The sequence below is a fragment of the Schistocerca americana genome, unplaced genomic scaffold, assembly GCF_021461395.2.
Source record: "Schistocerca americana isolate TAMUIC-IGC-003095 unplaced genomic scaffold, iqSchAmer2.1 HiC_scaffold_45, whole genome shotgun sequence".
In the NCBI taxonomy this organism is placed as follows: domain Eukaryota; kingdom Metazoa; phylum Arthropoda; class Insecta; order Orthoptera; family Acrididae; genus Schistocerca; species Schistocerca americana.
In genome coordinates, this window is record NW_025726181.1 from 1,223,900 (window position 1) to 1,250,420 (window position 26,521).

General features: G+C 37.9%; 1 pseudogene; it reads left to right on the plus strand.

Moving 5' to 3' along the window:
• Positions 1-6,125: 6,125 nt before the first annotated feature.
• The window catches only part of LOC124583213, a 122,095-nt pseudogene continuing 101,699 nt past the window's right edge, over positions 6,126-26,521 (plus strand).

Consider the following 26,521-nt stretch of genomic DNA (forward strand, 5'->3'; position numbering starts at 1 on the left):
CCTCTCGTTGTTTTTTTCTTTTTTTGTTTTGTTTTGGTTAACCTTTGCAATTTGGGTGAGTTTATGTTCAATCCTTGCACCCAATTTACTCTTTCATCTACCTACATTTTTTCTCATCAAGCAGAACGATATTTATGCCCGTTGCTTAATACCTGTTTGTATCACTTATAATGCTGGTATTTATGAATTTCTTAGCATTTGACTCCAGAAAGACCATTTTTCTTTGTAGTGAGGTCTTGCCAACAGCAAATTTTCTGGATGGAAAGTCGCTCAATCTGCTTATATACTTTAAAATTTAAAAGTAAATCTAGCAATGCTAGAATGTATACAAAATACTGATATAATCATTTTCAAGTTGTAGTTTAAAGATTCGCGACTTTTAAAACTTACGTAGATTATGTTTTTGATGATAGAACTTTACATAAGAAGTTATTAAGAACATTGCAAATACCACATGATGAACAATTGAATGACTAAAGCAGTGTTATCAACCCTCATTCATTGACACATGTAATAAATTCATCACAGCAGTGAAGTTCAGAGCTGTAAAAATTTCTGAAATTAAAAGTATATATTACCTACTGAATGTATTATTTTGGGGTGGAAGAACACAATAATTATTATTTTTGGAATGTAATAATTCACTATGGCTTCATTTTAATTCTAATAAGTTTCACATGTAATGAAACATTGCCTAAATGCCTCTCTCTCTCTCTCTCTCTCTCTCTCTATCTCTCTCTCTCTCTCATTAGTTATAACTTACCGCTGTTATATTGTATTTGTATTGCAGTCATTACATTAAAATTGGCTATATTGATTCTGCAATTTATACTATTATGTTATTGCTAAGAATTGATTTAAAGAATAAATGTATATATTTATTTGTAAGATTTTGTAAATTTATACCACTGGAACTCTTTCAAAATATTTGATTGCATAATACTGCCAATAAATTCAATGTCTTTCTTTCTTCTGTTTATAATTGTAATAGATGTTGGACACTTTGACTCCAAATATGTTATACAGAAACGCAGTGATATTTTACAAAAGGCAAAACTATGTGTTTGAAGAATTGTGGAGAGGAGGGTACATGATGTATTTTAAGTAGGTTATAAAGAGTAACTATAACAACAAAAACAATAAATTATTTGTGATTGGCAAGCTTTCGGAGCCAGTGGCTCCTCCAGACAGAAGCGTTGAAGGGGAAGGAAGAAGGGTAAAGGACAAGGCCTGGAGAGATCCAGGAAAAGGTGTAGATTTTGGAAAAGTCACCCAGAACTGCGGATCAGGCGAAAAATAGAAACGGCACATGTCATATACCAGCTATTATGTAAACACTGTTCAGCTTTCTACATCTGCATGACTACCACCAAATTATCAGTTAGGATACGTGGGCATAGGCATAGTGTATATACTGGAAACTCACAATATCCTGTTGCAGAGCATGATCTACAACATGGCATACGTGACCTCGGCACTTGTTTCACCACACATGCCACCTGGATTCTTCCGCAAGACACCAGTTTCTCAGAACTCCGCATCTGGGAACTAGCACTACAACGTGTCCTTGGTTCTCACCACCCACCTCACCTCAATTTACGTTAATTTCTCCTGTCTCAGCTTTTCTACACTGTAATTACTCTTTGCTTCACTCAGTTTTAGCTTTCTACATCTTTCATTGTCTTTCCCGTCTTTTTTCACTGCCCCCTCCCACAACTGTTGCATACAATACACTTAGCTTCTCACTCTTATTAACTCATATACAGTTTTAGTAGTAATCTCTGTCTTGCATATTACCCTGTCTTCCACCTTTAAGCTCTCAGGTTTCCAAATCTTGGCCGATGCACCCCCCAACAATTAGTCTTTCCTTCTCATCCTGTACAGTAAGTCACCCATGACCCACGGTTCTGGGTAACTTTCTCAAAATATACCCCTTTTCTTAGACCTCTCCAGTCCTTTCCTTCACCCTTCTTGCTACCCCTGCAACCCTTCAGCCTGAAGAAGGAGTCACTGGCTCCAAACGCTTGCCTATCACAACAGTCTTTTATGTGTGTGTTCTGCCACTGCTTGGTGAGTAGATTTTTTATCTATCCAATTAAATAATTTTATAAAGAGTACCTGTGTGTGATGTTTTTATTGGTACACAACTTGTTATAAACAAAACTTATTTTTACCATTTAATATGTTTCCAGATATTTACCAGTGGTAAAGATGAAATTGGGTTGATTGTACTTGGTTCTGACAAGACACAGAATCCACTTGATTACCCAAATGTTAGTGTGGAATTTCCTCTTGTACTGCCTACGTGGCAGATGATATCCTTTGTGGAGAAATCTTTACATGAAAGTGAAATAAAAACAGATTGGATAGATGGTGTTGTTGTTGGCATGCAAGTCTTGAAAGATGAGCTAGAGTGAGTATTTAAAGCTATCTGTATCATGACATTCCTGGAACATGTTCCAGAATGTGTGTTACTCAAATCACAGTGACATAGTTGTGACTTTATAAACATGAATCAATATGTTTTTGTAATGAAAAAGAAACAGAAGGCACAATACCTGCAGAAATAGGAAATTTTTTTGTGTGATTTTACTGTATGAATGTTTTTTACAGTTTTTCAGCACAATAATTAAGGAGGTATTGATACAAGGCTTTGCCAAAAATCCATCTGTCACCTACAATTCCGGAGGTCGCGATCTGCGACTGTTTTTACAAATGGCAAGAGAACTTTTTCTCTAGTTGCTTGTTTTTCAGTGAAAGATGCAAATATTTTAGAATGTAGTGCCTTATGTATATCTGTTAGAATAGCCACAAGGTCTCAAAGTTATTTTCAAATGATTGAGCTCTTCTACAGAGTATTGAAATTCACAGATTCTTCCAACCTGGTCCACCAATGTCTTACATACTCCTCTTCCTCCATGGATTGTTTCCAGTGTTTGGAGATGAAACATTAGGCAGCAAAACGTGCCTTATAACCAAAATCTAATGAACATATAATTAAATTAACTAAAGATGTAATGTTGCACTCTCAGGTAAGACTGATCTTGAATGCAAAGCCAAAGTGGAAATTAAATGTACGCTGCAACATTCATCTCACTTTTTGTTATTGAAATTATTCACAGTGCCATGGGGAGAACTGAGTTTATGTGTTTTATAGAGTCAGATACATGCTGTGGCACAGGGTGCTGTCCATTATTCTCCTGACTATGATGTCCAGGAATGGTAGTCTTCCTTCTTTTTTGGTCTCCATAGTGAATTTGATTTTGTGGCATGTGGAGTTCAGATGTACAAAGAAGTCAAGAAGATTGTCTTTTCCATGAGGCCAGATGACAAGTGTGTTATCCACATAACAGAAGAAGAAGAAGAAGATGGATTTCCATTTGGATGACATCAGGGCCTCTTCCTTGAAGTGCACCGTAAACATATTCACAATCTCTGGTCAGAGTGGGCTGCCTATTGCGACACCATCTGTTTGCGGGAGGGGGCTGTGCCACGAGTCAGTGAACTGGGAAAGCTGACCAAGTAATATGCGTGACGTGTCATACCTCGACCAATATTGAGAAAAGAATAAAAAATTCAGAGGCATTACTTTTCAGCACTCCCATGCATATTCTGTATGCAAGAAAAGCTTATGGAGCAGGTTTCTCATTCAGAAATTCTATTTCAGTGTTGGTTGTTTACACGAAGACCGTGTTAAGCATAATGGAAGAAGGAGAAATGTTTATCAGCATTCCAGATTTGGCAGTGGCAGGCTCATGGTCTGCTGAGACTCTTGTTTATTGTTTCACTATATTGCTGCTTGCATTGCTCAGAATCTCGTTTTGTGCGAACATAGAATTGGTAGGTTCAGGAGGGCCATGCTAAATGCCTTGCAGGGCTTCAGTAGTGCCACCCAACTAGCACCTGAGAGGGCAGACAAGTGTTCGCTCATGTGTATGTGATCCTGCAGTGAAGTTGTGTACATTTAGTCAGGAAGTGGGCTTGTATACAGTGAGACAAATATCCACACAGACAATGTGATGGCATCTGGAGCAGCACTAGAGAGCAGCTCTAGAGAGAAGTGAACTGACAGCGGTGCAACTGACAACAATGCCAGACACAGGAATGGCACTGTGTCATCATGTCAGATAAGTCTCGGTTCTGCAACATCGTCACAATTGATGTACATGTGTGTGGAGGCTCTGATGCCAACAGACCTGGCCAGATTGTACCTGTTATTCTCATGCGGGTCCAGCATGTGATGTGATGGTATGGGGTGCAACTGGATACATGTCACAACCTCTGGTTCACATAGCCAGTAATTTGAACAGCAGCCATTGCATTTGTAATTTGTTAAGGCCTATCGCTGTGCCCTATTTTCAAGGGCTCCGTGATGTTATCTTTTAACAAGATAATGCAAGACTACACATCACCTGAGCTGTACTGAGCTACCTCGATACAGAGAGTGTTCCACTGTTGCCGTATCCAGCATTTTCTTCAAATCTGTCACCTGTGGAGAACGTCTGTTCACAGGATGCCAAGAGATGGGTATGCCACCAGTCGCCAGCCACTACAGTTGATGAACTCTGACATATGACATACAGTTGAGTAGCATGAAATGATGTACCCATGGCTGTCATCCAACCTCGATTTGATATCCAGTGTGACGAGAGCTGTTCTGCTGTTCCACTTTCAATACTGAAATTCATATATTATTTTTATGCTATCCTAACCAGATTGGACTGTGGTGTCATACAGCATAAAATATTTTACAACGTGTTGAATCAGTGATGAGAAGTGTAGAACAGCCAGCAGGGGAAAGATGTTGGCAATGAGACAGCTTTTATGTATAACAGCAGTACAGTGTTTCAGAGTGCATAATGCTTCCGCAGATTGAGAACAAAATGTGTGGTTTGCTTTCATCCATTTTCACAAACATAGCCTTGAAAAATAATGTTGACATTGCTGTGCATTTCACTCTGAGGCATATTGCACTCTGAGAATGTTCATCGAATTCAGTTACTTTGTATTATATTTCAGTAACAGTGACATAATAGCAAATTGGACTATATGAGTTTTTACGGATTTTTTTTCCAGACACACACTACCATTTCTTCAGATTTATTTAATTTGGGTATAAATCCTTTCCAGCATATATGCTGTACACAAAATGTTGAACATAAAATGTAGCTATCTGCTGATTTAACATCTTGCTGAGTATACCGGTACAATGTTTTGTTGTAACAAATAGTTCAATGTATTTTACACACTTATAAACTTATTTATACAGTTATAGTAATTTATACCATTACATTAATGTTGTACCTTAATGTTCTGGAAGATGATATTATAAGGAACCTCATACTTTTCCTGGATGATAGAGTTGTCTATAATGAATTATTACCTGAAAAAAATCTGCAGAAATTTGAGTCAGATCATAACATTTCAAATTGGTCCAAAGTTAGGCAACTGAGTTTAAGTTTTCAGAGATGTAAATTGGAGCACATCACAAAACAAATAAAAGACAGTATTGTATGACTACATTATCAAATAATCACTGTTTTAATTGGTCAACTCATACAAATATCTGGATGAAATGGAATGGTGACATAGACTCACTTGTAGGCAAAGCAGAATGCAGACTTCAGTTCATTGGTAAGATACTGGAAAATGCAATCAGTCTATAGAGGACATTGCTTACAAAATACTTGTGTGGCCCATTCTAGAATATTGCTTAAGTATGACCCATAACAAATAAGGCTAATGGCAGACATTGAATGTATACAAAATAGTGTAGCATGATTGATCATAGATTTATTTGATGCATGGGAGAGCATCAAGAAGCTACTAAAAATTGGAAATGCCAGACAAATGAAGATAGATGCCAAATATATGACAAAACCTAACTTATGAAATTTCAGGAACCTCTATGAAGTGAGGTATTTAGGGATTATACAATAACCGCATATGTATCACTCCTATAGGGACCATGAAGGCAAGATTAATTACAGCATGCACAGAACCATTTAAAGAATCATTCTTCCCACACTCCACAAGAGCATTGAATGGGGAAAAACTGTAATGTGTGGTACAACAATGTACTTTGTCGTACAACCCACAGTGGTTTATACAGTGTGCATGGAGACATGGAATCAGTTGACAGTAGCTGGGTAATGGTTCATATTGATTCCCATTTCCCTGTTGCAGTAGGTGATCTTATGCCTCTAATTATTTTTTCATTGCTATCTTAACTTGCATTCTTCAATTCAGTTTATTAACCCTTCTTATCTCTTTGTATTAGGGCAAATGTACAGTTAACTTTTAAGGAATTTGTATTTTCAATTTATCAACTGGAGTTTTGTTTCATATGCAGCAGCAATGTTACAAATTATTTGTTTCAGTTGCTTAGAATAATTTGCTGTTTCACAGGTGCCTTGAAGAAAATAAAAGATCTCGAAAGTGTCTTAATGACAACCGATGGCCTCATGTTGACAAGACAGCTGGTTGCGTTGCAGAGGGCAGGGCTTGATGGTCTGAACATCAGCTTAGACACCCTGCAGTCCCAACGCTACAACCAGATCATGAGGAGGAAAGGCTGGGAGCGTGTCATGGCTGGCACAGATCTAGCCTTGCAACTTGAATACGACCCTGTGAAGGTATTACTAGTGCAGCTGTCATCGCTTGCAGACTTTCATAAGCAAAAGATATAAATCTGTTGTTAAGAATATCAATACAAGAATCACCATTTTAAAGCAGTACGTCCCCACCCTCGCCCCCATCCCCGCTCCCACCCTCACCCCTGTCTCCACACTGCAGCTGTAAGTGAAGGAAGGTATATTAATACAGAAGAAGTAAATTTTCACTGACGATGCTAACAGTTTCGTAGTTTATACAACATAAAAAAGTATGCCTTGCAAGTTTACCAATTAAATATCTTATATCTTCCTCCCAAGAGAGTCTTATGAGACTCAAGATCTTTACAGTTTCTCTTTTTTTTTGTGTCTTTAGTTTAAAATAAGTTTCCTCTATTGTGGTGTTGTTTTGGAAAAAATACACGATTGTTTGGAAAAATTATTCTTAATTCTGTAGTCACATTTTTGTTGTGTCTAAGTACTACTGGTTTCAGTAGCAAGTGCCAGCATCAGTTCATCTTATTATCAAAAATTTCTGTGCAAAATAAAAGCTGACCACTGTGGCCGAGCGGTTCTAGGCACTTCAGTCCGGAACCGTGCTGCTGCTACGGTCGTGGGTTCGAATCCTGCCTCAGGCAGGGATGTCCTTAGGTTAGTTGGGTTTAAGTAGTTCTAAGTCTGGGGGACTGATGACCTCAGATGTTAAGTCCCATAGTGCTTAGAGCCATTTGAACCATTTTGCAAAATAAAAAGCTTCTGTACAACTGCAAACTAGACATACCATTTTCAGGGTGCAGTTCACATCTATTGAATGCACAACAGTGACCTTTACTTTTAGTAGATAAGACAACTACTGGTGTAAGTGACTTGATGACTGCACACAAGAAGTTGTCATTTATTCCATATGTAGCTACCATGCAGACTCATATTTTGTATTAGTTTGTCCTTAATCTTCCAAAAGGTTAAACCTTGTCTCTGCAGTCACAGCTTCCTCTCTTCAGCAGTTGTCTTCATCTCCATGTGTGAAGAAAATCCCATTCATTGATCATATTGTTTATGTAGGATGTTCTCAGTCATCCCCTTGTTTTCTTGCCTATGATCTTGCCTTGAGAAATGTTTTTTAAAAGATTATCATCTCCAGTTAAGTGTCCAGTGTATTTTGCTTTGCCCTGGCCTATAACTTTCAGTGGTTCTTTCTTCTCTCCTATTTCCTTTAATTTTTCTGTCAATGCAGCTAGTTCTTGTACTTCTCCTCCAGAACCACATTTCAGCAGGTTTGAGGCGAGCTTCCTTTGGCTTTTCTAATGTACAGATTTTGCATCTGTGTGTCAGAACACTCCACACAAAGGTCTTTACAAATATTTTCTTAATGTGGAAGCTGATATGTTTATTCAGTTGCAGCTTCTTCTTATTTTGGAAGGAACTCTTCACCTGTGCTATTCTTTTCTTGAATGCTTTGAAATATTGATTGTTTTCTTGCAAAATGCTACTGAGATACTGAATTTCAGTTCCTTTCTTGAGTTGCTCATTGCCTGTTCTTGTGTCAGTCCTACCTCCACCTCCTTTCTTGTCTGTAGCCATAACTTTTGTCTTCTTTGTATTCATTTTTAGCTTTAGTTTTACCACTTCTTGATTTAAGGCCTGAAACATTTTATTTAGTTCCTACTCTGATTTACTATTGTGATGTCGTCAATCTGCAGTGTATATGCATGAAATTAGGTTTCCATATCGACATCATGCTCCAAAAACCACCTAACTGTGTGTGGCAGGGGGCGACTTAACGTCTGAGGTCATCAGTCGCCTAGAACTTAGACCTAACTAAACCTAACTAACCTAAAGACATCACACACATCCATGCCCGAGGCAGGATTCGAACCCGCGAACGTAGCGGTCACTCGGTTCCAGACTGTAACGCCTAGAACCGCACGGCCACTCCGGCTGTCCAGGAATAGGTACTAAATTATTTGTCCGCTGATGACCTCACAGCTTAGAACACTAAAACACAAATGTTAATTGTTTGTTATGTGCCCTGGTAGAGATTACAACTGTTTACAGTTCACGATTGGTTGTTGGAGATTGGGCGTTACTCACATAGTGTATTTAGTGCACAGTGCAGAAAAAGGCAGTGTCCAGAAAAGTAAACAAGTGTAAAGGCAAAAGTTTCATGACAGGATGTTGTGTCACCATACTTGGAAGACAATTATAGCCAAAGACAGAAATTTAAAAGAAACTGGCTCATTTGAGCTGCGGAGACCTAGTCGAGGATTCTCAGTAAATAATTGTTAGCACAGTAGAATTTATAAAGAGACAATGTCAGTTCATGTGAGGGAAGGTTGATTGGTAAGTATCTATCAGCTTTCTCGTAAAACTCACAATTTGAAGAATACACATCAAGGAAAAGGTAGAAGTCCAACAGTGTCAAATCTAGACAATAATATCGATCATCCAACAGTTTTGCAAAATCCCCAGTTGTACTTACTTTACTTACTTACTTACTTACTTACTAACTTACTCAGACTTGCTGTGTACCATACAAGGAACTGGTTTCCACTAGTTCACTCGATCAGCTGTCAAGTTCTCACCTTCCTCCAAGTTTGTGTCCATGCATTGAAGATTCATTGCAAAAGTTCCAGGTGTTAAAAGGTCTTCCTGTACATCTGTATCTGTCCATTGATTTCAACAACAGTGTTGATTTTGGGATTCTTCCACCTTACATGCGTAGAACATAACCTGCAATCCTCAGTCTTCTTTCAACAATAATTTTTTGCAGGCTGTGTAGACCTCGTATTCTCAGCACTTCATAGTTTGTAACTTGGTTGGGTTAACATCTTCAGAATTCACCTCTAGCATTGTTGGTGAAAAATATGGAGACTGTGTGCTGATTTTACTGACATTTTCCAAGTCTCACACATATAAACGATAAAGGAGTACAGTCAAAGCTTTGTTGGCATATTACAGACCTAATTGCCATATGAACTGATTTTCCAGTTCTGCTGGTGATTTCTGCATCTGTGACCTCATTATTACATATAAAGCTACCGAGATATGGCAATCTGTCAACATCTTGTTGTATCTTCTATTGCACTGTAATCGGGGAAGAGATGAGTAATTTCCACTTACTTTGCACATTCTGTTTGCCTTATCCCTATTAATTTTCAGCCCTACACAATAGGGCATTTAATGAGAAAGCAGATAAAAATTAACTTGATGCTTTCCAAGGAGACGGTCTCTACTTAGTCTCTACTCCTTCAAGTCTGACTTTGTAAGTGTAGACCAGACATGGTTTAAATTCAGAGAAATAGTATCGACATCAATTAAGAGATATATACCAAATAAATTGAATGGATAGCAAATAAATTAAACGGGTGGTGCACAAAATATGTCAAAACTCAGCTGCAGAAGCAATGAAAAAAAGCATGTCAAAATTTAAAAGAATGCAAAATCTCCAAGATTAGCGATGTTTTACTGAAGCTCGAAACTTAGGGTGGGTTTCAGTGCAAGATGTGTTTAATAGTTCTCATAGTGAAACTTCGTTTTGAAATCTGGAAGAAAATCCAAAGAGGTTCTGGTTGCATGTGTAGTACACCAATGGCAAGACACAACCAATACCTTCACTGCGCAATACCTGTGGTAATTTTACTGATGACAGTGCTACTAAAGCAGGGTTACCAAACACGGATTTCTGAAATTTCTTCACCAAAGACAACAAAGTAAATATTGCAGTATTCAAATCAAGAACAACTGCAACTGTGAGTAATTTAGTAGTAGCTCACCTCAGTGTCATAAAGCAGTTATGTTTCTTTCAGAGAAGGCTGATACAATAGCTCCATTAGAAATCATATATAGCCCTGAAGATTCTAAAAGGTATCAGATAGATTATATAATGGTAAGACAGGAACCAGGTTTTAAATTGTAATACATTTCCAGGGGCAGATGTGGACTCTGGCCACAATCTATTGGTTATGACCTGTAGATTAAAACTGAAGAAACTGCGAAAAGGTGGGAATTTAAGGAGATGGGACCTGGATAAACTGAAAGAATCAGAGGTTGTACAGAGTTTCAGGAAGAGCATAAGGGAACAATTGACAGGAATGGGGGACAGAAATGCAGTAGATGAAGAATGGGTAGCTTTGATGGATGAAGTAGTGAAGGCAGCAGAGGATCAAGTACGTAAAAAGACGAGGGCTAGTAGAAATCCTTGGGTAACAGAAGAAATATTGAATATAATTGATGAAAGGAGAAAATATAAAAATGCAGTAAATGAAGCAGGCAAGAAGGAATACAAACGTCTCAAAAATTAGATCGACAGGAAGTGCAAAATGGCTAAGCAAGGAGGGCTAGAGGACAAATGTAGGGATGTAGAGGCTTATCTCACTAGGGGTAAGATAGACACTGCCTACAGGAAAATTAAAGAGACCTTTGGAGATAAGAGAACCACTTGTATGAACATCAAGAGCTCAGATGGAAACCCAGTTCTAAGCAAAGAAGGGAAAGCAGAAAGGTGGAAGGAGTATATAGAGGGTCTATACAAGGGCGATACACTTGAGGACAATATTATGGAAATGGAAGAGGATGTAGATGAAGATGAAATGGGAGGTACAATACTGTGTGAAGAGTTTGACAGAGCACTGAAAGACCTGAGTCGAAACAAGGCCCCTGGAGTGGACAACATTCCATTGGAACTACTGACGGCCTTGGGAGAGCCAGTCCTGACAAAACTCTACCATCTGGTGAGCAAGATGTATGAAACAGGCAAAATACCATCAGACTTCAAGAAGAGTATAATAATTCCAATCCCAAAGAAAGCAGGTGTTGACAGATGTGAAAATTACCGAACAATCAGTTTAATAAGCCACAGCTGCAAAATACTAACACGAATTCTTTACAGACGAATGGAACAACTGGTAGAAGCCGACCTCGGGGAAGATCAGTTTGGATTCCGTAGAAATACTGGAACATGTGAGGCATTACTGACCTTACGACTTATCTTGGAAGAAAGATTAAGGAAAGGCAAACCTACGTTTCTAACATTTGTAGACTTAGAGAAAGCTTTTGACAATGTTGACTGGAATACTCTCTTTCAAATTCTAAAGGTGGCAGGGGTAAAATACAGGGAGCGAAAGGCTATTTACAATTTGTACAGAAACCAGATGGCAGTTATAAGAGTCGAGGGACATGAAAGGGAAGCAGTGGTTGGGAAGGGAGTAAGACAGGGTTATAGCCTCTCCCTGATGTTATTCAATCTGTATATTGAGCAAGCAGTAAAAGAAACAAAAGAAAAATTCAGAGTAGGTATTAAAATCCATGGAGAAGAAATAAAAACGTTGAGGTTCGCCGATGACATTGTAATTCTGTCAGAGACAGCAAAGGACTTGGAAGAGCAGATGAATGGAATGGATGGTGTCTTGAAGGGAGGATATAAGATGGACATCAACAAAAGCAAAACGAGGATAATGGAATGTAGTCGAATGAAGTAAGGTGATGCTGAGGGAATTAGGTTAGGAAATGAGACACTTAAAGTAGTAAAGGAGTTTTGCTATTTGGGGAGCAAAGTAACTGATGATGGTCGAAGTAGAGAGGATATAAAATGTAGACTGGCAATGGCAAGGAAAGCGTTTCTGAAGAAGAGAAATTTGTTAACATCGAGCATAGATGTAAGTGTCAGGAAGTCATTTCTGAAAGTATTTGTATGGAGTGTAGCCATGTATGGAAGTGAAACATGGACGGTAAATAGTTTGGACAAGAAGAGAATAGAAGCTTTCGAAATGTGGTGCTACAGAAGAATGCTGAAGATTAGATGGGTAGATCACATAACTAATGAGGAAGTATTTGTATTGTATTGTATTGTATTTATTGGTCCAGTAAATCTTACATGTACAGTACAGCACATCAGATATTGGACAGGTCAAAGTATATCTTATAATTAAAACACTTTAGAAACTAGAAAATTATGTTCACAAAATTTTACAGCACTTCATATACTGGGCAAGTCAATGTGTGAGTTATAATTAAACCACATTAGAAACTTGAAGTTTACAACTGAATACATGTATAAGCCAATATTAACGATTAAAGTATTTGCATGATCCTCACTTAAGCTCTAAGGATTTTTGAGGAACTCTTCTACACTATGAACTGACATGTACACTAGAGAATTACATTCACAGAATTTTACTTCATATACTGGGCAAGTCGCTATACAACTTATACTTGAACCCCATTATAAACTTGAGAATTACATCTGAATGTATTTATAGGCCAATATTAATGGTTACAGTATTTGCATAATCATCACTTAGACTCTCGAGGATTTTGGAGGAACTCTTCCACACTATAAAAGCAATGTGTCAACAGATATTCTTTTAATGCTGCTTTAAAATTTTTTACATCTGTCATTACTTTAATTTCTCTTGGCAATTTATTGTAGATAATTTTTCCATGGTGTAATGTTCCTTTTTGGCACAAACTGGTTTTTGTATGGAGTACATGAAAGTCAGTTTTCTGTCTTGTATTATGATGATGGACATTTTCATTTTTGGGGAGGATACTAGGATTTGTTATTGTATATTTCTTTATAAACAATGCACTTTCAAATAGGAAAATACATGGAAGGGGAAGAATCCCCATCCTTTTAAATAATGGTCTACATGGTTTGTTCCTTTTTATTCCAGCCATGATTCTCACTATTCTCTTTTGCATCCTGAAGAGTTTTAGGCAGGATGGCGAGTTACCCCAAAAAGTGATCCCATATTTTAGCACAGAATGTATATTAGAATAGTAAACTGTCATTAGACAGTCCTTATGACAGCAGTTTTCTAGCACTCTCATTAAATAACACATGGTACTTAGCTTCTTTAATATGTTGTCAATGTGAGTTTCCCATCTAAGATTATCCTGTAGCCAGACCCCCAGAAATTTTGTATTAGGCACACTTGCAATATCCGTGTCTGACATCTGAATTCTTATATCCTCTTCAATGTTTCTCTTGATATTATGAAAATTTAATGCTACTGTTTTGCTTTTATTTATTATTAGTTTGTTTTGGTTGAACCAGTTTACAACATTTGTTAATGCTTCAGACAGTCTTGTCTGTAGTATCTCTGCAGTCTTCCCACTGACTAATATGCTTGTGTCATCTGCAAACTGGATAGTGCTATGGTACTGGTTGGCTGATGTTAGGTCATTTATATATAGCAAAAATAGGATAGGGCCCAGTACCGAGCCCTGCGGTACTCCATATTTTACTGCTTTATAATCAGAATAGTGTCTTGTTGATTTATTTTCTTTGTGAAAATGTATTTCTACTACTTGCTTGCGGTCAGTAAGATATGATCTAAGCCAGCTGTTAGGCATACCTCTGATACCAATTCTTTCAAGCTTCTGCAGCAATAGAGTGTGGTCTATGATGTCAAAAGCCTTAGACAGATCAAGGCATATGCCAGTTACTTTTTGTCCACTATCAATTTTTTCGAGTACTTCACCCAGAAATTCATATATTGCTGTTTCTGTTGATCGGCCTTTCCGGAAGCCATGTTGGGTTGTGGATAATATTTTGCACTTTTCTAGAAAATCTAGCAACTTCTTATGAAAAATTTTTTCTAGTATTTTAGAAAATGTAGATAGCAAGGCAATAGGTCTATAATTGGCTATGTCTTCTTTCTTACCCTTTTTGAACAGTGGTTTTAGTTTCACTGTCTTTAAGCAGGAAGGAAAGACTCCATTTGTTAATGAACTGTTGAAAATGTGGGCTAATGGTATTGCAATGAGGTCCCCCACATTTTTAAAGACATAATCTGGAATCTCATCCACACCTGTTGAAAATTTTGTTTTTAACTCTCTTATTGATAGTATAATTTCCTTAGGGTGGGTTGGAGTAAGAAATAGGGAGTTGCAGTTTCTATTTTGAATGGATGGTGTTGTAGCAGGATTTTTACTTGAAGATTTTATGTCAGATAGTAATTTTTCACTAATATTTGCAAAGTATGTATTAAAAGCATTGGCTACTTCTTCTGGATTTGTAATTTTTTTGCCATCTTGGATTACCTGGAGATTTACATTTTGGGAGGTCTCGTTTCCTACTTGTTCTCTGACTATCTTCCACATGGCTTTCATTTTGTTCCTGGCCATTTTTATATGGTGATCATTTGTTGTTTTTTTAGATTCTTTTATGACTTTGTGAAGCACTCTCTTATAATTCTTGAAATGCACCAGAAATTCTTCTGTAACATTTTGTGTTTTTGAGATTTCATAAAGTCTCCTCTTTTCAGCACATGATATTTTAATGCCTTTCGTCAGCCATGTAACATTTCTTTTTTTAGTTTTTAATGTTTGGTTTTTAACTGGAAAAGAAATATTTACATAATGGGAGAATATTTCCATGAACATGTCAAACTTTTTACATGTGTCCTCATAGTTGTCTATATCATTCCATGTTTCTTTTTTCAGTAAGTGCCTTAAGTGTTCTAGGTTGTGCTTGTTAAAATTTCTACCTTTTCTTGTCATTTGTTGTTCAGTATTTCCTGCAGTGTCTACTGGGAATTCAATAAACTGTGCATAATGATCACTGAAACCTGTATTCATATTTCCAGATTTGTATAAATATTTATCTGTATTTATTAGTATCTGATCTATAGCACTGCTTGACGATTTGATGACTCTGGTGGGGGATTTGATAGTTGTATGTATGTTGTAGGTTTTTAATAAGGCCTCAAGGTTTAATCTGTCTTTTGAGTTCTTGTTGAAATCTATATTAAAATCACCACATATGATGGTTGTTTTACTAACTATTTTTATACTGTTAAGTGCCTTCTCAAGATTTTCAATGAAAGTAGTTACGTTTCCATCTGGGCTTCTATATATGCAAATAACAATTATATTTAAATTTGTCAGTTCTGTAGCAGAAATTTCGAAGTTTTGCTCTTCCCCTAGCTGGTTAGTGAACTTTAAATTTTCGTGTTTGACGTCCTCTCTAACATATATGCATGTTCCTCCATGCATGGAGGTTTTCCTACAAAAAAAAGATGAAAGGGTAAAGCCCTCTATCCTTGTGTGATGTAACATATTTTCGGATAACCAGTGCTCACTAACACATATAACAGACACTTCTTTTAGTTCATCTGCTAACAATATTTCTATCTCACTAACTTTATTTGATAAGGATTGTACATTTTGGTGCAGGAGCATAAATTTCGACGATGACTTATTTACTAGGTTGTTTTGGCCTACCTTATGTTCGACAGCTGCACATGACATATCATTTTTAACACTTTTACAATTGAAGTTTTCTTTCCAGAGCGATGTTTTAGAAGATGAAATCAACATTTCTCTGGAATCACTTGCCATAAAAAACGTTGTGGTTCTTTCCTGTTTTGTGTTGGGCGAGTTGAATAGGATTGGGGAGAAAAGAAGTTTGTGGCACAACTTGACCAGAAGAAGGGATTGGTTGGTAGGACATGTTCTGAGGCATCAAGGGATCACCAATTTAGTATTGGAGGGCAGCGTGGAGGGTAAAAATCGTAGGGGGAGACCAAGAGATGAATACACTAAGCAGATTCAGAAGGATGTAGGTTGCAGTAGGTACTGGGAGATGAAGAAGCTTGCACAGGATAGAGTAGCATGGAGAGCTGCATCAAACCAGTCTCAGGACTGAAGACCACAACAACAACATATAGCCACTCATTTGATAAAGATCCATATGTAGAGACTGAAAAGTTGCTCAGGTCACACCAATGCTCAAGAAAGAAAAGAGGAGTAATCTACTAAATAACAGACTCATATCACTAATGTTGATTTGCATTAAGATTTTGGAACATATATTTGTTTGAATATTATGAATTATCTCAAAGATAATGATTCATTGATAAATAGCCAAGATAGATTCAGAAATATCGACCTTTTAAAACACAGCTAGCTCTTTAGTCACACAAAGTAATAAGTGCTGTCGACTGGGGATCTCAAATTGATTCCATATTTGTAGATTTCCAGAAGACTTCTTGAAACAGTTCCTCTCGAGCATTTTCCAATCATATTGTGTGCCTATGGTGTATTGTCTCAGTTGTGCAACTGGATGTGTGGTTTCCTGTCAGAAAGGTCACAGTTCATAGTAATTGATTGAAAATCGTCAAGTAAAACAGAAGTGATATCTGACATTCCTCAAGGAAGTGTTATAGACCACCTGCTGCTGCCGATCTACATTAACAATTTAAGAGAGAATCTGAGCAGTCCTCTTAGATGATGCTATCATTTACAGTCTTGCAAATCATTTACTGTCTTGTAAAGTGATCAGATGATCAAAACGAACTGCAAAATGATTTAGGCTACCTATCCATATGATGCAAAAAGTGGTAACTGACCTTAAATAATAAAAATTGTTATGTCATCCTCATGAGTAGTAAAAGGCATGTACTAAATTTTGGTTACGTGATAATTCACGCAGATCTAAAGGCTGTGAAGTCTACTGAATACTTAGGAATTACATTTACAAATAACTTAAATTGTAATGCTCACATAGATAATGCGGTGGGAAAGCAAACAAAAGACTGTGATTTAATAGTAAAACATTTAGAAGATTAGGATTACTAAAGAGACTATCTACAACTATACTTGTCTGTCCTCTTTTGGAGTATTCTGCATGGTGTGAGATCCTTACCAGATAGGACTGACAAAAGACATCATTTAAAAGTTCAAAGAAGGGCAGCTCATTTTGTATTATTGGGAAACAGGAAAGTGCATGCCACAGATATCGCATGTGAATTGGGGTGGCAGTCATCAAAGCAAAAGCATTTTGCTGGAGCAGGTTCTTATAATTTCAATCATCAACTTTCTCCTCCGAATGTGAAAATATTTTGATTGAGCCCTCTTACATAGGGAGAAATGATCATTGTAATAAAATAAGAGAAATGAGAGCTTGTACGGAAATATTGAGGTGTTTGGTTTTCCTCAAATGCTGTAGGGGAATGGAATGGTAGATAAATAGGTTGAGGGTGGTTCTCTGAACCCTCTGCCAGCAATTAATTGTGAATTACAGACTAGTCATGCAGATATAGATAATGTAGATAGGCTTTCAATATTGTGCACTGATTCTCTAATTTTATACATTGCTCAAATACTTTCGTGGCGCTTTGGAGTGACCCCTTTAAAATAACACTTTACCAGTCTTCTTAATATGTATTTTGGTAACCAGGTTGATAAGAAGTTACAACAATACTCTCTTATTACTCCCCAGTTTTGGGTTTTATTAATGAACAAAATCGCCGCAGTGTTCCATAACAATTACGGGCTGAAGTTTCCTGCTGATGGAACCAATATGATTTTCTGTGTTTCTGAGCATTCAGGTTGTGTACGCTGTTTGGAGTCTGGTGTATGCTGAATCAAATGTTTTTATTGTTGTGGTCTTACATCTGAAGATTGGTTTCATGGAGTTGCCCATGCTAGCTTATCCTCTGTGACCCTCTTCACCTCTGCATAACTACTGCAGCGTACAATAACTTGAACTTGCTTACTGCAGTCAGTTTTTGGTCACCTACAGTTGTTACCCCCATTATATTCACAGATGACCACATGTTGTGGAAATTGCATATTGTAATGTAGGATGCAATAATAACATACGGAAAGTTTCTGTTGAAAATTACGAATTATTTAGGAATAAAGGAGATGGCTCACCAAAAGGCAGAAGCACTGTCTCATCAATAGGCACACGAACAAAAGGTATGTAGAATGAGATTTTCACCATGCAGTGGAGTGTGCACTGATATGAAACTTCCTGGCAGATTAAAACTGTGTGCCGGACCAAGAGTCAAACTTGGGACCTTTGCCTTTCGTGGGCAAGTGCTCTACCATTTGAGCTATCCATGCACGACTCACGACCCGTCCTCACAGCTTTACTTCCACCAGTACCTCGTCTTCTACCTTCCAAACTAAAAGGTACGTTACTTGGCGAGCTTCCAGAATGCACTTTCTTTTTCTAGCTGTAGGGAAAACATGCACGCGCGCGCACACACACACACACACACACACACACACACTCACATGCGCATGCATGTCTCCTTATGCTGTGGTCGCTCAACTGCCAGCCCTTTACTGGCCCACGGTGAGTGTTCTGGAGTGAGGTGGGGCTTTAGAGTGGGGTAGGATGGGGTGGGTTGAGGCAATGTGAGAGATGGAGAGAGATGGGAGGGGTTTGGAGGGCAGCATTTAGTGGCTCGTGGGAGAGTGGGGAGCCATCTGTGGGCTAGCTAGGGGTGCAGGTAGAGGGGTCAGGCGACAGACAGCTGGGCACTCATAGACTAGGGTGTGACGTGAGATAACAGCACACAACTAGCTAATTTGCAAGGGTGGAGAGGGGGGGGGGGGAGCGGTGTGTGTGTGTGGGGGGGGGGGGCAGGGGGGCTGGGAGTTAACTTGGATTTAGGCCAGGAAGCAAAGGATGTGCTGTAAGTATGGCTACGGAAGTTGAGTATTCTTAAAAGAGATCAGCTGGTGCCAATGTATTGGAAAGTAACTGGCACACAAAGTGCAATTGTGGCTCGTTTTTCTTTAAAAATTTTAAATAGTCTGCAGAGCAAATTGAATTAGGAGGATCAGGCATTTGTGTGGGTCTAATAAAGTAAATTGTAGAGCCAGATAAAAGGCGCGCGAGACAGGAGGGGTACTACTACTCATCACTGCTGTATTGTGCTACTAGTACGTGTCAGTGTGAGTGCACCGAGAGTGGTGTTGCCGTACATGCGTCTTTAAATTTGCCACCCACTGATCATTGCAGGCTGGCTGCTGGATTCTGTCTCTGGGAGCCAAGCGTGTGGCACGGTCCCTGCCATGCCATCTACTGGTGACTCGCACACATATTAGTGTGGAACAGTGCTGACTGATTCTCTGTGTGATTGTAGTTTGTAATGTGCACATCAGTGTTCTGTGTCTTGTTGTGTCCTTAGAGGCATATTGTTCGGAGGTTATCATTAAAGCCATATTTGTGCGACTTGGATCACACTTCAGTATTTATTTATTTATTTATTTCTTGTTCCATAGATCCAGTTAGTGAGTCAATCACAAGGATATGGAACGTGTCAAATTGTACAGGTTTCAATTTAAACTATACAAGGGCAATTCAATGGCAAATTGTACATAGTTTAAGTAAGACATACTATAAATAAAGTAACAGATACAATGTCAGCTAGATAACATAACAACCATTTGACAGAAAAAGGAGTTTCAAATAAAGGTTAAAGATAAGAGCACAAAGTTAAATCAGATATTAGGCCCACAAGAGTAAATACGTGTACAGCCAATCTGTTGTTACAAAAAGTGTGCTAATGCCCAAATGCGCAATAAAATCAATTGAACTACTTCTAGACACAATAAGTTTAGTGATGGTATACATTTTCTTTCAGGTATTCATCCACAGTATAATAAGATTTCTCTGTCAGGTAATCTTTGAGAACTCGTTTAAATTTTGGCAGTTCTGTATGAACACATTTGATATGTAGTGGTAGAGCATTGAACAGCTTAATGCTGGAGTAGTAAACTCCTTTTTGTACCAGAGTGAGACGTTTCATTTCTAAATGTAGATTGTTTTTGTTTCTGGTGTTATAACCATGGAATTTACTGTTGTGTTGGTAGATGAAATAATTTTTGCACACAAAGGTCAGCAAGGAAAAAATATACTGTGAGGCAGTTGTTAGGATACCTATCTTCTGAAACAAGTGCCTGCAAGAGTGTCTTTGATGGACCCCACACGTTATTCTGATTGTTTTTTTTGGATGGTGATCACTTTTTTTGCAAGTGGTTGGTTCCCCCAGAATATGATAGCATATGACATCAATGAGTGGAAGTAGCCAAAGTAGGCAACCTTAATAGTGTCAACTTCAGACACTGAAGAAATTACCCGTAGTGAAAATGTTGCCGAGCTAAGTTTGTTACATAGATGAAGAATGTGAACTGACCAATTACATTTACTGTCTATGTAAGCACCCAGGAATTTTGTGTCTTCAACTTTCTGTATTGGTTGATCTCTACATTTTATGTCAATTTCATCGGGATTACTTTGTGATGTATGGAACCTCATATAATGAGTTTTATCTGTATTGAGTGAGAGACCATTTGAGGAGAACCTATTTAAGATGTCATTAAAAACAGTATTTGTAGTTTTTTCAAGAAAATGATCAATAAAATCGTCAATTAGAATTGTGGTATCATCGGCAAACAGGGTAAATTTGCTGTTTGTCTCAGAACAAAGAGGAAGATCATCAATAAAGATGAGGAAAAGCAGTGGGCCCAAAACGGAGCCTTGAGGCACACCACACGTTATCGTGCCCCATTCAGACGAGGCAGGTTCTCCAGAAGAGCCATTTAGCATTACAGTCTGCTTCCGATCCTGTAGATATTATTGTAGCCACAAGCCAACAGTACCACCTAAACCATAGTATTCTGCCTTTTTCCAAAGAATTTGGTGGTTTACACAGTCAAAGGCTTTCGTAAGATCGCAAAAATTACCCACTGGAGACATTTTTTTGTTAATGGCTTCCAAAACTTGGTTGCTAAAAGAGAATATTGCCTGTTCAGTACAAAGACTGGCACGAAAACCAAACTGATTTTTGCTTAAGATACTATGGAAGTTGAGATGGTCTACAATCCTCCTGTGCATGAGTTTTTCTAGAATTTTTGAGAAGGTAGTTAATAGGGACATTGAGCGATAGTTTGTAACAATGCTTTTATCCCCTTTTTTAAAGAGAGGAATCACTACAGCCAACTTAAGTCTGTCAGGGACAATCCCATCTTGTAGGGATGCATTGTATATGTTGCATAAGACGGGACTAAAAAATTTATAACAGTGTTTCAGTATTTTACTAGAAATATTGTCCACACCAGCAGAATTTTTGTTTTTTAATGATCTAATTACTCTTATGACTTCACTTACAGTAACTGGAGATAAGGATAACTGTGGGATTCTGTTGCTAATAGCTTTCTGTAGGAGGGACAATGATTCTTCCATAGAACCATTACAGCCTGTCTCCTCTGCTGCTCTCAAAAAGTGGTTATTAAATATTTCTGCAACCAACTCAGGTTTCTTTATGATACTGTCCCCTGTTTTAATCTCTACCTGAGACATATTCCCTGTTGTCCTGCCAGTTTCCCTCTTTATTACATTCCTTATAGTTTTAATTTTATTTTCTGAGCTTTCAATTTCTGATTTTATGCACATACTTTTAGATTTATTTATAACCTTCTTGAGAATGCTACAGTAAAGTTTGTAGTGTTGTCATTTCTTTGGATCATCACAAGTCCTGAGAATACTGTATAACATCCTTTTTGTTCTACAAGATGTTGTTATCCCTGTAGTGATCCAAGACTTCTTGGCATTGCCTATATGACTATTTCTAACTACTTCTTTGGGAAAGATGGACTCAAATACAGACATGAATTCATTTAAAAATGAGTTGTACTTTTTGTTTACATCTGTTTCCCTATCAACTCGGCTCCAGTCTACCTCTTTTAGGCTGTCATTGAATTTTTTAAGGCCCTGTTCATTTATTATCCTAAAAGATTTCCAAGAATGCTCGGAACTGTTGCACACACTGATGTAATTGAGCCTAATCAATTGACCACCATGATCAGAGAGGCCAAGGATTGGATGTACAGTGATCTCATTCCATGTAGACTTATCTATAAATATATTATCTATCAGACTTTTACTTTTAACAGTAACCCTAGTTGGGAAATCTACTATTGCCATCAGATTATAAGACTCCATTAAATGTACTAAATCAGCTTTACTATTGCTCTCATTTAGGAAATCAACATTAAAGTCACCAGTAATTATCAAGTTCTTGGACTTTGAGTACAGTATGGATAGTAAAGAATCTAAGTGCTTAAGAAATACAGTCAAATTCCCTGAGGGAGATCTCTACAGTGCTAACACTACAGCCGTGAAGTCATTTACAGTAATCTCAACACCACATACTTCAATTTGTTGCTCTATACAATGGCTCTTTAAATCTAATGCATTGTAAGATATGTTGTTTTTTACATAAATTACCACTCCACCTTTTTCCATGATGGTTCTTGAGTAATGCACTGCCTGACACACAGTATTACTTGGTTAGTACATCACCACAAACATATGGACCGGGACTGTACATGCTTTGACAGTTTGCTACATCTCTCTCTTCTAGGACTGACATGGTAGCTGCCTTGCATTTCTTAATGACTCTGACCTTGTCAACCACAAACCGAATCTTAGTACAGTCATGATTTCCCTGAAGAGATTACATGACAGCAGAGACTTGTAAATTTGTGTTACCCATTTCTCTAGCCAGTGAAGATTCATTCTATACCTTCAGATACAGTGTCATGTAGGAGTAGAACAGCAAGAAATACGGAGCTCCTCTAACAGTAATGACAGTTTATCACCTCCCAACACTACATGTGCCAATGTTTCAGTGCATTTTTGAATATGTTTGTTAACAGATTCATCAACACAACAAAAATTTACGATCTCAGTAGCATCTTATTTCTTAACTCATACTTTACTATTCATCAGAATCTTCATCGCTGCTCTTTGATTCATCAGAGCACCCTGCTGTACTTTGTTTTATTTCATAGTCAGAATTAGTTGAAATACCACCTACCGTATTTACTCAAATCTAACCCGCACTCAAACCTGAAAAATGAGACTCGAAATAAAGGAAGGAAAAAAGAAATTCTCGAATCTAAGCCACACCTGAAATTTGAGATTCGAAGTTCAAGGGGAGAGAAAAGTTTTTGGCCGCACCTCCAAATCGAAACAAAGTCGGTCCATTGTAATATGAGACACAATTTAAGTCGAATGAATGACGATACAGCTACAGTAGTTTGGTTCGAGTCGTAAGCTTAGCAGTTAAGCTTTACCAGGTAGCCTTTGCTATGCGTCAGGCGCTCCGTCCGTATTTATACTGGTACCCTTCCTTTTTCACGTGCTTCGTCTGGTTTGAATCGATTGCTTATTTTGCTTTGATCTGATAAGTGCCGTTTTCCTTGTTATAGGCGTTTATGTCACTCTAAGCTGAAAATGCATTACTGTACTGTGTCATGCATTGTTTGTCGCATTCTGATAGTGCGTGTTTGCGGCCTGTCGTCGCTCGCGGCATGGCTTGCTTTTGTGCACGCTACCGCTGCCTACAATTAAAAAAAAAAAAAAAGAGAGAGAAATCATCTCATTAGCGAAACAATGGCAAGAGACTACTATTTGGTGTTACTTACACTGCTGCTTTCTTTGATAATGATCAACAAGAACCAAATAATAGACTGCGTATGATAGAACATGTTCTGAACGAGAGTTAGGCAAAAATTTTTCTCCATTTGAAAATCTTTGCGGCTGCTTCTTTAGTACATCAAATTCTGCACAGAAATTAGAGTCATCTTAGATATAAAAATCTAGTCAGTTGCCGTGCTTCATTTCTGACTGTATCACTATTAGGCATAAGAATAATACGAATATAAACATGACACGATACGCATATTCTTCCGCGTTTGCTGTTGTCTCACTCTAGTTTCGTAGTTTATTAGGCAGACAGGATTTAAATAAGATAGCAGCAAACATGAAAGAATACGTGGCAAAATGTTTATATTCGTATTACTCTTATGATGAAGAGAATACTGCATGTGATTCACATTTCATCAGGTTCCTATTAGCAACCATCTCTTCTCACAGGTAGGAAAAAATTCAGAACGTAGAGTTGGCTATATTGACAAACATCCCAAACAGCCTTGCCAGTCGGATTTTCGTAATACATTGAAGTTCTGCTACATTCGAAGATGAACAATACGGAATTTGTATTTACTTAGTTGGATACTGTATGAAAATCGTCTTCCACCTTTTTTTTTAAATTTATTTATTGATGCAGAGGTTTTGGCGCCAGTATTTATCTTTGTGCCTACGAAGCATGCCTGTGTAGTGCTACATATATTCGACGGCAGAAATTAGTTGTTTCAGCACCTACCGACATTTTTCAGAACTTCCACTTGCTTTGCACTCGATTCCAAGCCGCAGGCGGTTTTTTGGATTACAAAAACCAGAAAAAAAGTGCGGCTTAGATTTGAGTAAATACGGTACATCCTCTCCTTTGGATTCAACTTCTTAAGTATTATATTTCAAGTCAACACCTGCTAATCTGTGAGACCGAAATGATGAGCCATACTACTCTATTTCACTGTACCTGTATGTTTCATTTGTATAACATTTTATTCCATCATAGATGCTGCACTTATAGTTTCATATATGCATTGCAGCAGCAGACACAATAAAAGTAGCAATCAGCAGTGCTTAGTTTGTTGAATGGGTAAAAAATATGCCATTGTCCCAGTTCCACATATGCCCAAAATTTGATTCTGCCAAATTTTGTACTCTCTGAAATCGAATGTTTAATCCAAAGATGAAAGTGAACAAGTTTGATGCAGTATTGCTAATATTGTTTATTACTCATCTTGCTGAATGAAGTGCATACTGTGTCCTTTCTGAATGGTTTGCAGAAGTAATGCACATACCAGTTTTCTAAAAGCTTACATTGAGATTGTGCTCTCCTTCCTCTTGTACAAATTAGTAGAGCCCTTCGGATTACTCCACAATATGCCTCTTGGCAAGGTGGTAACGACAGTATTATGAAAAGGATAGATTGGCACTCACTGTATAGTGTCGGTGTGTTGCTGGCAGGGGGGGGGGAAGAACACCACCTATTATTAAACACGTAAGCTTACACACATGCGCGCAAATGCAGATCACACATACATGACCACTGTCTCTGGCTGGTAGGGCCAGACTGGGAGCAACTGCGCATCATGGGAGAAACAACGGTCGTGGGTGTCTGTGTGTGTGTGTGTGTGTGTGTGTGTGTGTGTGTGTGTGTGTGTGTTTTGTCCACTTTGGAAGAAGACTTCCTGATGGAAAGCTTACGTGTTTAGTAGTCTTTTTGTTGTGCTTGTCTGTGACCTAACATCTCCTGTATACAGTGAATAGCAATGTATCTTTTTTGTAATATGGTAATTACTCCAGCCTAGATTTTCTATTGTTTGTTTCCTTTTAAGACCTTATAAAGACAGTTACTGACAATTTCTTTTTTCTTATTGGAGAAAAGTAAAACCATATGGGGGCCAGATGTAGATTGTAAATGAATATGGAATAGAGTATTTTTATTCTCCCTGTATGCAGTGTCAATAACGTCACCTCACACACTACATTTCTGGCAGCACCTCCTTCTCAACACATGACTGTCCCCCACCATCTCACCATAGTCTTCAAGTTATATCCTATAGCACTTCTGGGTGGACAAATAGATGAGGGATGTAGTTTAAAACAGTATAACTAAACTTAAAAGTCAAACTGCCCTTTTATAGAGACTGCCATCATTATTTAAACATACTAAACAACATCAAAACAGTCAAAAGAAATTGTTTTTCAAAAGAGCAGAAAATTGTAGTGAAATTCATGAAAGGATTGTTTTAAATTGTTATATCTTAAATCAATAAGTATGTCAGCATTTCCCAGGATTTTGTGGCTTAATTAAGACTAGGTCATGCCACCACAGTGGTCAGACAGTGGACTTGCCTTCGAGAGGACAACAGACCTGAGTCCCATGGGGCCACCAAAATTTGGGTTTTCCTTGATTTCCCTAAATGATTTAAGACAAATGCAGGGATGGTTCCTTTGAAAAAGATGACATTCAGCTGAGGAAGCTAATTTCTGTGGCAGGTCTGATGACACAGTGCTGATGGAAGCACGAGTATTTCAGAGCACACCATTCATTGCACATTGTTAAACATAGGGCTCTGCTGTAGACAACCCCTGTATGTTCCCATGTTGACAACACTGTTGAATTACAATTTCTGTGGCTCAGGAGCATTGAGATTGGGCAGTGAATCAATAGAAATGTGTCATCTGGTTG